General features: G+C 32.6%; 1 protein-coding gene across 19 annotated transcripts in view; it reads left to right on the top strand.

The window, feature by feature from the left end:
- Positions 1-2,336: 2,336 nt before the first annotated feature.
- LOC114338881 (formin-J) overlaps positions 2,337-12,509 on the top strand; it is a 552,435-nt gene continuing 542,262 nt past the window's right edge. For 6 of the 19 annotated variants that reach the window (XM_050655063.1, XM_050655064.1, XM_050655069.1 and 3 more), the window contains exon 1: positions 2,346-2,652. The gene's annotated coding sequence lies outside the window, so the exon portion shown is untranslated. Of the gene's footprint in view, positions 2,653-12,509 lie in introns of all 19 variants that reach the window. The other 13 variants (XM_050655077.1, XM_050655076.1, XM_050655073.1 and 10 more) reach the window with 7 other exon arrangements.

The raw sequence follows: 12,509 nt of genomic DNA, 5'->3' as shown, positions 1-12,509 counted from the left end.
GTTAAGATTGTTGGTGCGATTAACAATTAAGCACAAATTAAAGCAGTTAGGTATTGGGACCGTGCAAGTTCGGCAAAGCGACCCGTATTTCTACGCTCTGTACTATTATTCGCACTTTTAATTATATTGGCCAATTATATTAGTCCTGGTTACTGGATAATTGTCAAGGCCATAGTCCAAAAAAATAATAAGAAGAAAAAATAAGATTCAGGTTATGTTATGAAAACATCAACAATTGTATGTAGTAAATAAAATTAGTTATTAAAATGCAGTACTGCAAGCAAAATACAATTAATTAAATTTACCTTTATATAATAATTGCATATCATATCAATATTGTGGAGCAATATATAATTTTTCTGCTTCATTGACAGAAGGTATGAAATATACGTCAATTTGACAATTTCAATTGACAATGTGAATTATTTAAGATAGTTGCAATATTTCTCCGCGACTCGCGCAGGGTCGTTTCTCGTTTCCCTTTCCAAGTACTTGCACACCGCGAATAGGGAATGCTTAAGAAATAAAAAAAGTACCATAAAATATTATTTCACTACAATACTAAAATACAGGGTGTTCCATTTAAGAAAACTCAGAAAATACTCATTCCGAGTTTCGACCAACCCTGTATAGGTACTAAAATTAAAAATTTAGCTATATGATTCTTAACAATAGTAGAGTATATTAAAAATCATTTGAACGTAAGTAGAGTTTTAGATGTCAAACTACTACAATTCTACAGGGTGTTAATTTTGCTACGAAATTAATAAAAAAACGTAATTATCTTTTAAATACCCTGTATAATATTACAAAACCTCATATTTTAAGAAAGAAGACATCGAAGAGAATCTAAAAATGTAAAAATATATAGGGTGTCCCATTTAAAAAAACGAAGTTATAAGCAACTTCCGGTATAACCGGAAGTTGCAAAGAGATGAAAATATTTTCATTTAATAGACCATCCTTCAAAACCCCTTTATTCCAATTTTCATGATTCTGTTGTCTTTAGTTCTCGAGATATTTCTAACAGGCCCTTTATTTGCCTCACCCTATATAGGTACGTCGTCTCCTGAGATTTTATAAAACAATTTTTAGATTTTTTTATTATAAGGATGTTAGAACCTCGATATGATTAAACTCTCAGTAACCTTAAAAACCCTGAATAATCATCATCATCAACCCGTACTTGTCCACTGCTGGACATAGGTCTCCCTCAGCTCTTTCCATCTTTCTCTGTTTTGTGCGGCTTGCATCCAGTTACTGACAATATGCTTTAGATCGTCAGCCCATCTGTTTGGTGGTCGTCCTCTACTCCGTAGTGCTTCTTCTCGTGGCCTCCACTCGACAATACGTTTTGTTCATCGGTTGTCTCGTTGTCTGACAATCTGGCGACGTGTCCTGACCGATTCCACTTGAGCGACGCGATTCTTTCGACGGCGTCTGTTGTTTTTGTTCTACGACGTATTTCTTCGTTTGTGATTCGGTTCCTCAGGGAGACATCCAACATCTGGCGCTCCATAGCCCTCTGAGTTATGCGAATCTTGTTCACTACCCCGAATAATAACAAGTTTCAATACATTTTGTTACGAATGTGGATCAAATTCCCGGAAATGACGTAGATACAGGGCACCAGGTACCTCTTACAGCATCTTCGATGCAATTTTCGTGTTCAACGAGCTCAAAAACATCGGGATAATAACTTTCAACGATGTTCATAATGAATTTCCATAAAACTCCAGGAGACGACGTTTATACCGGGCACCAGGTACCTCTTACAGCTTCGCCGATCCGATATTCGTGTTCAGCGACTTCAAAAACCCCCGAGTATAAAAATTTAACTCATTTCTATGATTATTTTCCGATTTGCGTATTTTTATTTTTTGAACACATTGCTTCATTGCGCAGAATAAATTGTAACATTCCCTCATCTTCCTTAGTCTCAGCATCCGTTATGGCTTGCAAATTTTAGAAGCCTCAGAGGTGTAACCAGAGAAGGTTCCCATTGTTTTCAATCTGGTGGGATATAGAGTAATATTTTTAGTATTATTTTATGTGCTATTAGATTGAAAATTAAGTCTTCTAAAACTTTCATGTTTATGATTTTATCTTAGAATCTGTAGTATTTTGTAACATCCTGTATATTTTCTATGAGAATTTTCTTGGGTTTCTGTATCATTTTTCAAGTGCTTGTTACAACTAAACAAAACTAACAAAGTTAAATGATTACCTGCGATCAAGACGGTGATTTTTCCACCTGGCTGCAGCGACCGCGTCGGTCGCCAAACGGAGTGGCGGAACCTGTCAGCCTTTGGGGCCGCGGCCCACGCTCCGTTTGTTTCTAACCTCCACTTCGCATCGAAGAAGGCGCTGCAGAACGGTCAGAACAGTGAAAGTGGCAGCCAGTCCTTTCGCGGACCACGCGATTCGTCAAGTAGGCCCGTGCCGGCACAGGAATAAGTGAAAGGGGTGCTTCTCTATCGCTCTAAGCGTATTTTCGGGCACTAATAACTGATTGCGCTTGTTCTGAGTTAAAGCGCTAAAAACGTTTTGGTGTTAAGAGCGCTTAAACGTGCATGTGTGTGATTTTTGAATATTTGGTGGATACTATTTTGTGCAAGGTGATTCACGGAGCTTTGACAATAAGAGTGGCATGTAAGTCAATAAATAGCAATACTCTGTAACTTCTTGCAACAACCAAATAATCTGTAACAACTTTCAAGTAAGCTAAATTAAAAAAAAAATGCATTCAAACTATTATAGAAACGTAGATTGATAGTTGTAATTCGATACAAAATGATCTGAAACTAAACTAATCTGCAAAAGTTTTCAACCACTAAAATTATGCCTATTTTCATAGTAGTTGATTTTCCCGTTAACCGATTAACGGATTTCGTTAATCTTCTTTTATTATCTTAGATTTTTCTTTGATGTTTACACTGTTGGGCAAAAGTTTACTAAAACTTCTTTTTGGAGCTTATACTGAGTGGAAAAACAGAAATGTTTTTCTTGTGTTAAGTTTGAGACACCCTGTAGGGAGGACAAGGTAAAAGGGTGGGCATACATCGAAATCATGTTGTTTTTGGGTTTAGGTTTAGGTTTTGTGAACATTTTGTTTTAGGATTGTCCCTGATATCTTTAAAAACAAAGAAAATAGACTCGTTTTATTCTCTAACATGTGTGTGAATTGGGACAATACTAAATTAACAATAAAAAATAACAACAATTAACAAAACTTTAAAAACTGAAAGATAGGTACATACCGTAAACAGTTCTGATCGACACCTATAAGAGTTACTTGTCCATCATGTGAGCGGTATGCACAGCTTAACATAAGAGAGATGAGATTGTTTAACGGAGGCTCTGTAATTATTTTTGGTGGAATTTCCTTGATAGCAAGAACGGATTTGCTGTCTTTACGTGGAGGTTCTTTAACCAATGAAAGGTACCTACATTAGGTACACAGATTTTCTTTCTTTGAACGCTTTGTTTCTTTCTCACTTTACCTATATAGAAAATAAGTTCATCTTATACACGATAATGCGAGGCCTCCTCACGTTTCGCGTGTCGTTAATAAATATTTAAGGGAGGTAAATATTCAAATATTGAATTGGCTTCTTCACAGTCCCGACATGAATCATATTGATTACTAAATGAAAGGGGCGCTTTGCGATCGTTCTTTGCGTATTTTGGGCACTAATAACTGATTGGGCTTGTTCTGAGTTAAAGCGCTCAAAACGTTTTACTGTTAAGAGCGCTTAAACGTGCATCCCACATAACAATGATGTTTGCATCATGTTCATACCAACATTCTTCGGAGTATATTTTTAATGACAATTCAGTGAAAAAAATTTTATTGAAAAAAATTCCTTATAAAGTTAGAAAAACTTGGTTGAAGTTCTGTAAACGGCTCATTTGGACTTCACAAAAAACTTTGATCATGGTATGGTGCAAGCCATAGATATAGTAACAAGTAGATTAGGCCAGGTCCTAAAAATGGCGTGACGCGGAGCAGTTCGGGTCGGTGGTGTATCTATCTCTCTCTACCGGTGCTTAGCTTTCTCTCTCTAGGATATGATGACCGTTGCCTCTGTGTCTGTGTCGTTCCATTACTCCCACCTCTTGGTAGATACGCTCACATTCGCACGACAGACAAAGATAGCTAGACCACTGTACTTGATATTGGCGTTACACCCCGATGCATTGAGTGGCATATCCCTAGCTTGGTCTATTGTTAACATGTTACTGTCGATGATAATAGAAAATTGAAGCAAATGTGGCAAACAGCAATGGATAAAAAACGAAGAAGAGTCAGACCAGCAAGGACGTGGAATAGTGGGATTGGAAAAGTGCTGAATAGGCGAGGAAACAGTTGAAGAGAAGCGGAGTCGATAGCCAAGAATCGCGACATTTGGGAAGGCTTCTATTCCAAAACCTCGAATACCATACATCCTTAGGGGTATAATACAAGGTTTAAGGATGAATTAAGTGAAGGATTTCAGTTCTATGCTTTAGTGCAGTATTGGAACATAGATATCGAACAAAATCAAAAAGGCGCATTAAAATAAAAGCTATACACACCTGTGTAAATGACAGTACTATTGCAATTCGCAACGTAATAACAATAAGTAATTCTAAGTAATAATGTCTTATCTCTTGAATTCAAATTACGTCGAGGATTTTATTCTTCGCTGTAGAGTAAGGTAATGAATATTCCGAGAACTTTGCCGAACCACATTTTTATCACTAAGTGACAGAAATCCGATCACCTATATGTTAATTAAATGTGTGCTAAATGTGTGATTAACAGGTTTATCTTGGTCAAAGCAATAAATGATTAGAATATTTCAGACATATCTGTTAAGGTTTTCGTTTTTTATTCATTTTTTTTTTCTTTAAATTACCAGAGAACTGTAGTTCTCGTCAGTGGCGCACAATACCCCTACATGCGACACGATATTTTATACACGAAATTTTCGATTTTATAAATCTGACTGAATTGAATATCGGATTAAATCCCATCTTAAAGTTTAGGAAAAGACTAGTCCATCCATATGTCAACTCTCAATTTTGGTCCAAGGGTGTGGATTTTACGACCCTTCCCATTTAGGGCCTGTTTTTCGTTCTCGTCCCCAAAAATTGCAATAACATAAGTCCGGCGTTTACGGCTTCTGATAGTACTGATCATTACCTTTCGAACGCATGTCTAGTTTCGAAAATCGGTTATACCATTCAAAAGTTACCAAGCTCAGAAGTATGACTCAATTTTTATTTAAAAAGGGGAAAATGTTTGTGGATATGAATGAATGTATGTATGTGGAAAAGTTACACCGATGTGAATTTTTTTCTGTGTTTCAAGAGGGGGTCAGGGCCGATTCAGAACCGATGTAGTTTGTGACTTTTGACCACCCATAAGCCAGCTATAGGACTTGGTAGGTACAAAACGGCATATTTTTGGGGGGTATATATCTTAGGTTCAAGGAGAGACAGGAAAACCGTAAATACACCAAATTAATACCGTTGAGTTAAGCTTTCAAATGGTGCCTAACCGGTTAGGATTAGACATAGGTACACACGGCTCATTATAGCCGAGAAATTTAAAAACCAAACTTGAAAAATTTATGTTTGTTGACAATTACTCAAAATTTCAATCTACGAATTACGCCAATAACTGAGCGTTTGTAGGAGAACTCTAGACGCATCTCTAACGGTGTATACCTAGTGTGACCAACTAGCCCGAAAAATCCGGGACATGGCCCGAATTCCGAAGTCGTGTCCCGGCGTCCCGGACAAGGCTTCCGGGTCATCGGAATTTTCAAAGGTTTGGTAAAATTCCATTTTGAAATTTTTAATACATCATGCTTCTAAGAATTCACAACAAATTGAATTGGTGGGACGAAAAAAAGTAAGTCGATAATATCGAGACTGTTATACTAATACCACATCCAAAACGCATGCATTTTATATCATCGTATTAAAGTTTTACGAAAACCCAAACTCTGGACCTTTTCCGGTTTCTGTATTTTAATTATCGTCTTCTGAAAAGACGATTTAAAAACATGAATATCAAATAAATAATGATAATTATATTTTAACCCAAGGTTCAATTTACGTGGAAGTCCAACATTAGTTGATATTCTAATTTTTCGTTTTTTGATAACGATTTCCGGATTGGAAGTCAAAACGTCAAAAACTAACAAAAATGTAATTATTACAATCCATTCCATCAAAAAAAATTTTTGTCAATATAAAAATGTTAAATAATCAATAAAATAATGATGATATTAAAGTTTCATATTAAAAAAAAAGACCCGATTTTAATTGAAAAGTCCCGGATTTTAGGTAGTTTTTTCAGTCTTGTCCCGAATTCGACTAAATTGGAGTTGGTCACACTATGTATACCTCATAGCTGGGAAAATTCGAATTTTTTAAGTTATAGGCTTCATAAGTATGATCAAATCTATTTCTTATGAGGAACACGGTTTTTCAAGTTCAATAATTCCTGTAATACCTTCAGTTATCGTACTTGACCTTAGATGCATCAGATACTACTTGTCAATACGTTTCAAACTCATGTTTAACAATCAAAATCGGTTAAACCGTTCAGAAGTAATCGAGCTCCAAAAGTATAATCCATTATCGCTGAAATGTAGTTGTAATGGTTACGACGAGTCAAATGACAAATGATTCCAATGGCATTAGAGTAATATTATTATTACACATTAATTGGTTCAATACTTCAATGCAATTAATTTGAACTTTTTATGATAAAATTAGTGAATTAATCAGTATTTTGAATGTATATTTTGAATCTATTAAAAATAAATCTATTAAATTTTTTTAAAAATTTTAATCTATTAAAAATAAGACTATATTAGTTGCAATAAATTACCAAATTGGTAATATACAGTGTGTCGCGTTTAAGATGAAGAAACCCCTATATTTAGGCTATCAAAATATATACAGATTTGAAATTTTGCACAGTTATACAGATTGATGATTCACATTTTTTAAAATAGTCAACTGAAATTTAAATTTTAAATGCGGCCTACTGCGAATCCACAAACAGGGTGAATTTTCGATATGCGATTCGATTTGCTTCGCGTAGAGATATCGAAAAAAGTTATTTGGGAAAGTTGTTCCAAATATTATTATAACTCCACATACCAAATTTTATGACAAAATTCGCACTTTTAGTTTTTTTTCAGTTTTAGTCAAGATCCTAAAATTGGCTGTCCCGAGATGCATCTCGAGACAGCCAAAAACGGTTTTTTTGGATTTTTTCGTTCTTTCTGCTCAGATATTAAAAATTCTGCCTCTGCCATTCAAAAGAACGACAAAAATTACACACAAAAATACTATTTAAAAGTGGCCAAGTCATATTATTATCATAACCTAAAATTTTTTGAAAATTTCATAAATTTTTCTTGGGCTCAATTTTCAATATAAAAGTCTGAAAAAAATCAGGCTGTTTTGTATTCAAAAGATACATCTTCTTGAATTTTTTCAGATTTTTTAATGCAAAATTGCGCTCAAAAAAAATAAAACCTAAAAATTTTTCTTTTTTCGATTCAAGGGGGTTCTAGGACCTGAGGTCATAATTTTATATCCTTTATCGAAAACACAAGTAGCGGGGCTGATCGGTGCAGGGGCATTTTTGACCATCTTATCCCGCTATAGCTTTTGCTAGGGCTATAGAAAAATCTCGAAGGGCAAAATGCTTTTGCTGAATTTTATATATTTATATTTTTTATGTTTATATATTTTTGGGACAATTCATTCGGTTTTACTATAAAATTGATCTTAGTTCTTTATATAAATGAGAATATCGTTCTTATAGTGGACATATTTAAATTTTAGATACAACCGGCCAAAAACTCTTGTTTGTGTTGTTTGTGGGCGTTCTTTGGAGGTTAAAATAATGACACACTAGATGCTGATTCACTGCGAAACCTAGAATTATGTATATCATTAACATTTTAATTACTGAAATATCGTTTACAATTTACCTGTAGACTGATGTTACATTTACGCAAGTCTACACAAAATTTATGGAATATCTGTATTCTTATATTCTTGTGAAGCTATTTTCTTGTGATATTTTATACTTTTATTATGTAATGGAAAATTATTAACAGTTTTAGACGGAAAAGTTTCAGTTTCAATAGTTTTTTAGTATTCTCGTAAAATAAAAAAAGATAAGGCACTTTTTCTACCAATCTACGGGGGTCATTCAGCCTCTGCTATATCTTACATTTCGATCTCCACCTTTTTCGGTCGGTTTATTCCACCTTATTTATGGCTCTATCTCTCATTATTCCTCTGATCCTCCTCTCCGTTCTGATGTTAGTCTTCCTCTCTTTCTTCCATTCCATGGAATATAGTTTAAGACCCTGTTGGGCATTGTTCATCTTTCATTCGCATTATATGCCCATAGCATAAAAGCTCAAATTCTTTTGTAAATTACTCCGCGATTCAAAAATATATTCCGGTGTGCATCACTCTACGATTTGACAGACAAAAAGTAATTGAAAATAAAAGTTGACAATACTTTAAACGCGTTCTTCTCAAAACTGCTTTTTTCAAAGGCTGTAGACATTTGTAACTCAAAAACTACTTGACCGACCCACCTGAAATTTTGTATATATTTTCTTTAGATATTCCTTGAGGTAACTCTGTCGAGATATTTTTTGTTTTATGCTTATTTTTTGTTTAACGATAATAAATATGTTGATTTTCTCCATTTTTTGAAAACAAAATTCGTTGTTTTGATTTCTGAGTGATATCAAAAAGTCAAAAGTCGATCAAACTAAAAAACTTGACAACGTTACCTCAAAAAACTCATAAGCTAATAAAATCTTTTTGAATTTTTTGTTTACCATGATCCAATGATAAGTTCTGATGTCCACCGCAAAATTAATTACATTTTGAGGTGTCACCTCAAAAATTTGCCACCGTTGGCTTATTTTTCAATATTTTTTCTTGATTTTTTTTTTGAATAATCTATGAATTGTACTAAATATGCCTATTTAATTTAAAAATAAAATAATTCTACCAAAAAAATGTGCTTGAAATATTGATTTCAACCCCTACGGCCCCCTTAAGGCTTAAGGAGAGCTATGACACGATTTTGATAGGCAACCCATGCTAGAAATATTTGTCTATGTATGAAATTTAATAAAAACAATGTTTCATCCGGCAAGCAGATGTGTACATATCGACCTATTAGTGCAGTCAGTGAAGGTGGATATGAGCTATTACCTCCGATTTCGTTGAACCTCCATCGATTTGCACGAAAATTGGTGAGTGGTTAGAGGATATCTCAAGGAACAAAGGTGACATGGTGCCAACTTGCGCTTTTACCCTGGGGGTAGATGCCATCCCTCCTCGGGGGTGAAAATTATTCTATTAAAAATAACCCCACAATTAGATAGAAGGACAAATTATAAGCACAATTTGTTATATAAAGTTATTAAAATAAATCAAAACTTTTTGAGTTATTAAAGATCAAAGATTTTAATTTTTCGTGGGAAAAATGCATGTTTTTAATCGACTTTTCATAAATAACTCAAAAACTATAAGTTTTTACAAAAAAGTTATTATTTTCAAAATTGAGGCTAATAAAAAATCAAATAAAGTCCTTACTAGAAAAACCTTTCTATGTTAACTAAAAGTAAGTTATTGGTAATTGAATGTATATTTCTTTCGTCGAGTTCCCAAATCTAAGTATTCAAGCTTAAATACCGGCAAAATGATGCATTTTATAACATAAACTTATTTAACATTTGTCAAAGTCCATAGAAATATCTATCAAATAAGCCCTCGAACAAGTTGATAGCCTTAAAATTTATGCACCAAAAATGTTTCAAAATGTATCTTTTAAAAATTTTTCCAAAAAATGTTATTGTTTTTTTGTAAATAACTCCGTTAATTTTTAAGAGATTAGGTTCACCTAAAAACTAATTAAAAGAAGATTCCAAGAGCTATTAAAAAATGTCAAAATTAGTCTTTTAAGCCTCTCACTTTTTTAACGATAAAAGGTTAAATGTCACCGGTTACATGGTTCTCGCAGCAAAATTTAAATTTTAACGTTTCTATCTCGGGTATTTTTTACTCTACGGAAATAATAAAATGGGTAAAGTATTTGGAACAGAAAAAACTAAAATTTAGTAATATATAATTTTTTACGTATATTGAGTATTTTTGGAGTTATTATCAAAAGAAAATGAAAAGTACGATAATTTTAAAAATCCTGATTTTTTTAAATTGTACCTTTTTTTCAAAAATATGCATTCTAAACGGTGAAAATTGTTGAAATCATTAACTATGTTAACTTAAAAAAATTTTGTGAGGATTACTACAAATTTTAATTTTTGTGGAAATGGTGTATGTTTTATTTCTCACTTTTTCCTAAAAAAATCGAAAGGGTTATCTTATTTTCATTATAACTTGCTTAGTTTTGATGCTATTAACTTCTACTGGAGCTTATTTGATAGGTACTCTGAAGTACTTTGACAAGTGTTTAACAAGTATATTCTATAAAATGCATATCGTTTTCCCGTTATGTAAGCTTGAATACTTAGATTTGAGTACTCGTCGAAAAAAATATACATTCAATTACCCATAACTCACTTTGAAATATCATTAGTTTAGTTCTTTAAGTGAGGAGTATATTAAATTTTTTATTATCTTTAATTTTGGTAACAATACTTTTTTTACAAAAGCTTATAGTTTTTGAGTAATACGTGAAAAACAGCTTTAAAACATGCATTTTTTTTAAGAAAAAATAAAATTTTTGATATTTAATAACTCAAAAAGTGTCGATTTATGTTAATAACTTTATATAATAAATTTTGCTCTATCGATTTCTGGTATTTTTTTTATTAAAAAAAAATTTCACCCCCGAGAAGGGGTGGCATCCACCCCCAGGGTAAAAGCGCAAGTTAGCATCATGTCACCTTTGTTTCCTGAAGTATCTTCTAACTACTCACCAATTTCCATGAAAATCTATGAAGGTTCAACGAAATCGGAGGTGAAAACCTTCAATGACTCCACTATATGTATATTCGGATCATAGACTATAGGTATTTAAATTCTTCGTATTTCTTTATATGTCTTTCATTAAAGCACTTTTATAACTAAATATTAAATATGTCTACTTATACTTAATAGAGTACTTATACTTAACATACTTTTTCTTAATATACTGTATATTTTAAAAATACCTTATGCCACCATGATGTTTATTCTTAATTTTTTATTAAAATCACAAAGAAAATCACCAACTAGTTTGATATATTACAGGGTCACGACTTTGCTCGAGCCTGCTTATGAAATATGCATAAATAATTTCAGGGTAGTTGTTTAGTCTCATTATGTCGATAAACGGAAACATTTAACTATTATTAAACTATTATTTTTTATTTCCCTTCATTTTGCAAACTATGTCAATCACGTTGTGAGAAGATACCTCACAGCGTTTCTTATTTTTCTTTTTTGATGGATATCAAAATTTTAAGAAATATTGGTCAGCCATTATCATAATAGTGCAGGCAGGGCGCATCTGTCTTGAGATGGACGTTGAGAGGTGACTCATATATATTTTTTGCAGAAATTACTTGGAATTAACTCATATAATAATTAAGTTATCCTCCCACTCAAAAAGGTCCGGACCATTGTTTAAATAATCAAAATGTCAAAAAATGAAGGTAAAATGCGATTTTTTTCTTCGTTTTTAATTATAACTTTAAAAGTATTCACTTCTGAGAAAAGTTTTGCAAATATAAAAGTTGCGTACTTAAATTTCCTACAATATAGGATTGGTTTAAAGTTTTAAAAATTGTCATCCTTGTTGCAAAATAGCAATAATGGCGAGAAACCATAAAAAACAAGTATTTGCATTTTACGTTTTTCAACTATTAATGCTACATATAGGACCTTCATATTTTACCCAGAAAAACTTTATGATATAATAAAACAATACTGTAAATTTTATTAAGATCGGTTCAACAGATTTTGCAAAATAAATTTTGCAATCCAGCTTTCGCAAAAAAAATCATTTTTTCAAAATGTTGTAGGACTAAAAATAGAGCAGATAGCAAGTTGAATTTTTTTTACATACAGAAAAATACTGTACCTTTTATTTGCAAGTTGCAAAATTAAATTCGGTTAACTATCGTGGCGTCCGGAATTTTTTGAAATAACCATTAATTTTTGGTGCTACGCACAGGACAGCCGATGTTCGATTCACACAAGTTGATTTCCACCATAATTTCTTCCAATCTTTATCTAATATATATTACTTTATTACTCCATATTTTGTTGTATTTTAATATTTTAATTCCACAAAAATCAAACGTATTTTATTATTGTTTATGAAATATTGTTTAAACAATTGCATATGTTTAAAAATAATAAACTTTTATTCTCTAAGTTAAAATATATGAACAAAGAAAGTTTTTGCTAAAAAAATTCTTATTTCAAAGGACGGAGTATGTGTTTTTATTTTGCAA

Source organism: Diabrotica virgifera, chromosome 6 (genome assembly GCF_917563875.1).
Source record: "Diabrotica virgifera virgifera chromosome 6, PGI_DIABVI_V3a".
Classification (NCBI taxonomy): Eukaryota; Metazoa; Arthropoda; class Insecta; order Coleoptera; family Chrysomelidae; genus Diabrotica; species Diabrotica virgifera.
The sequence above is the reverse complement of the archived record's forward strand: the minus strand, read 5'-3'. Positions and strand labels throughout refer to the sequence as shown.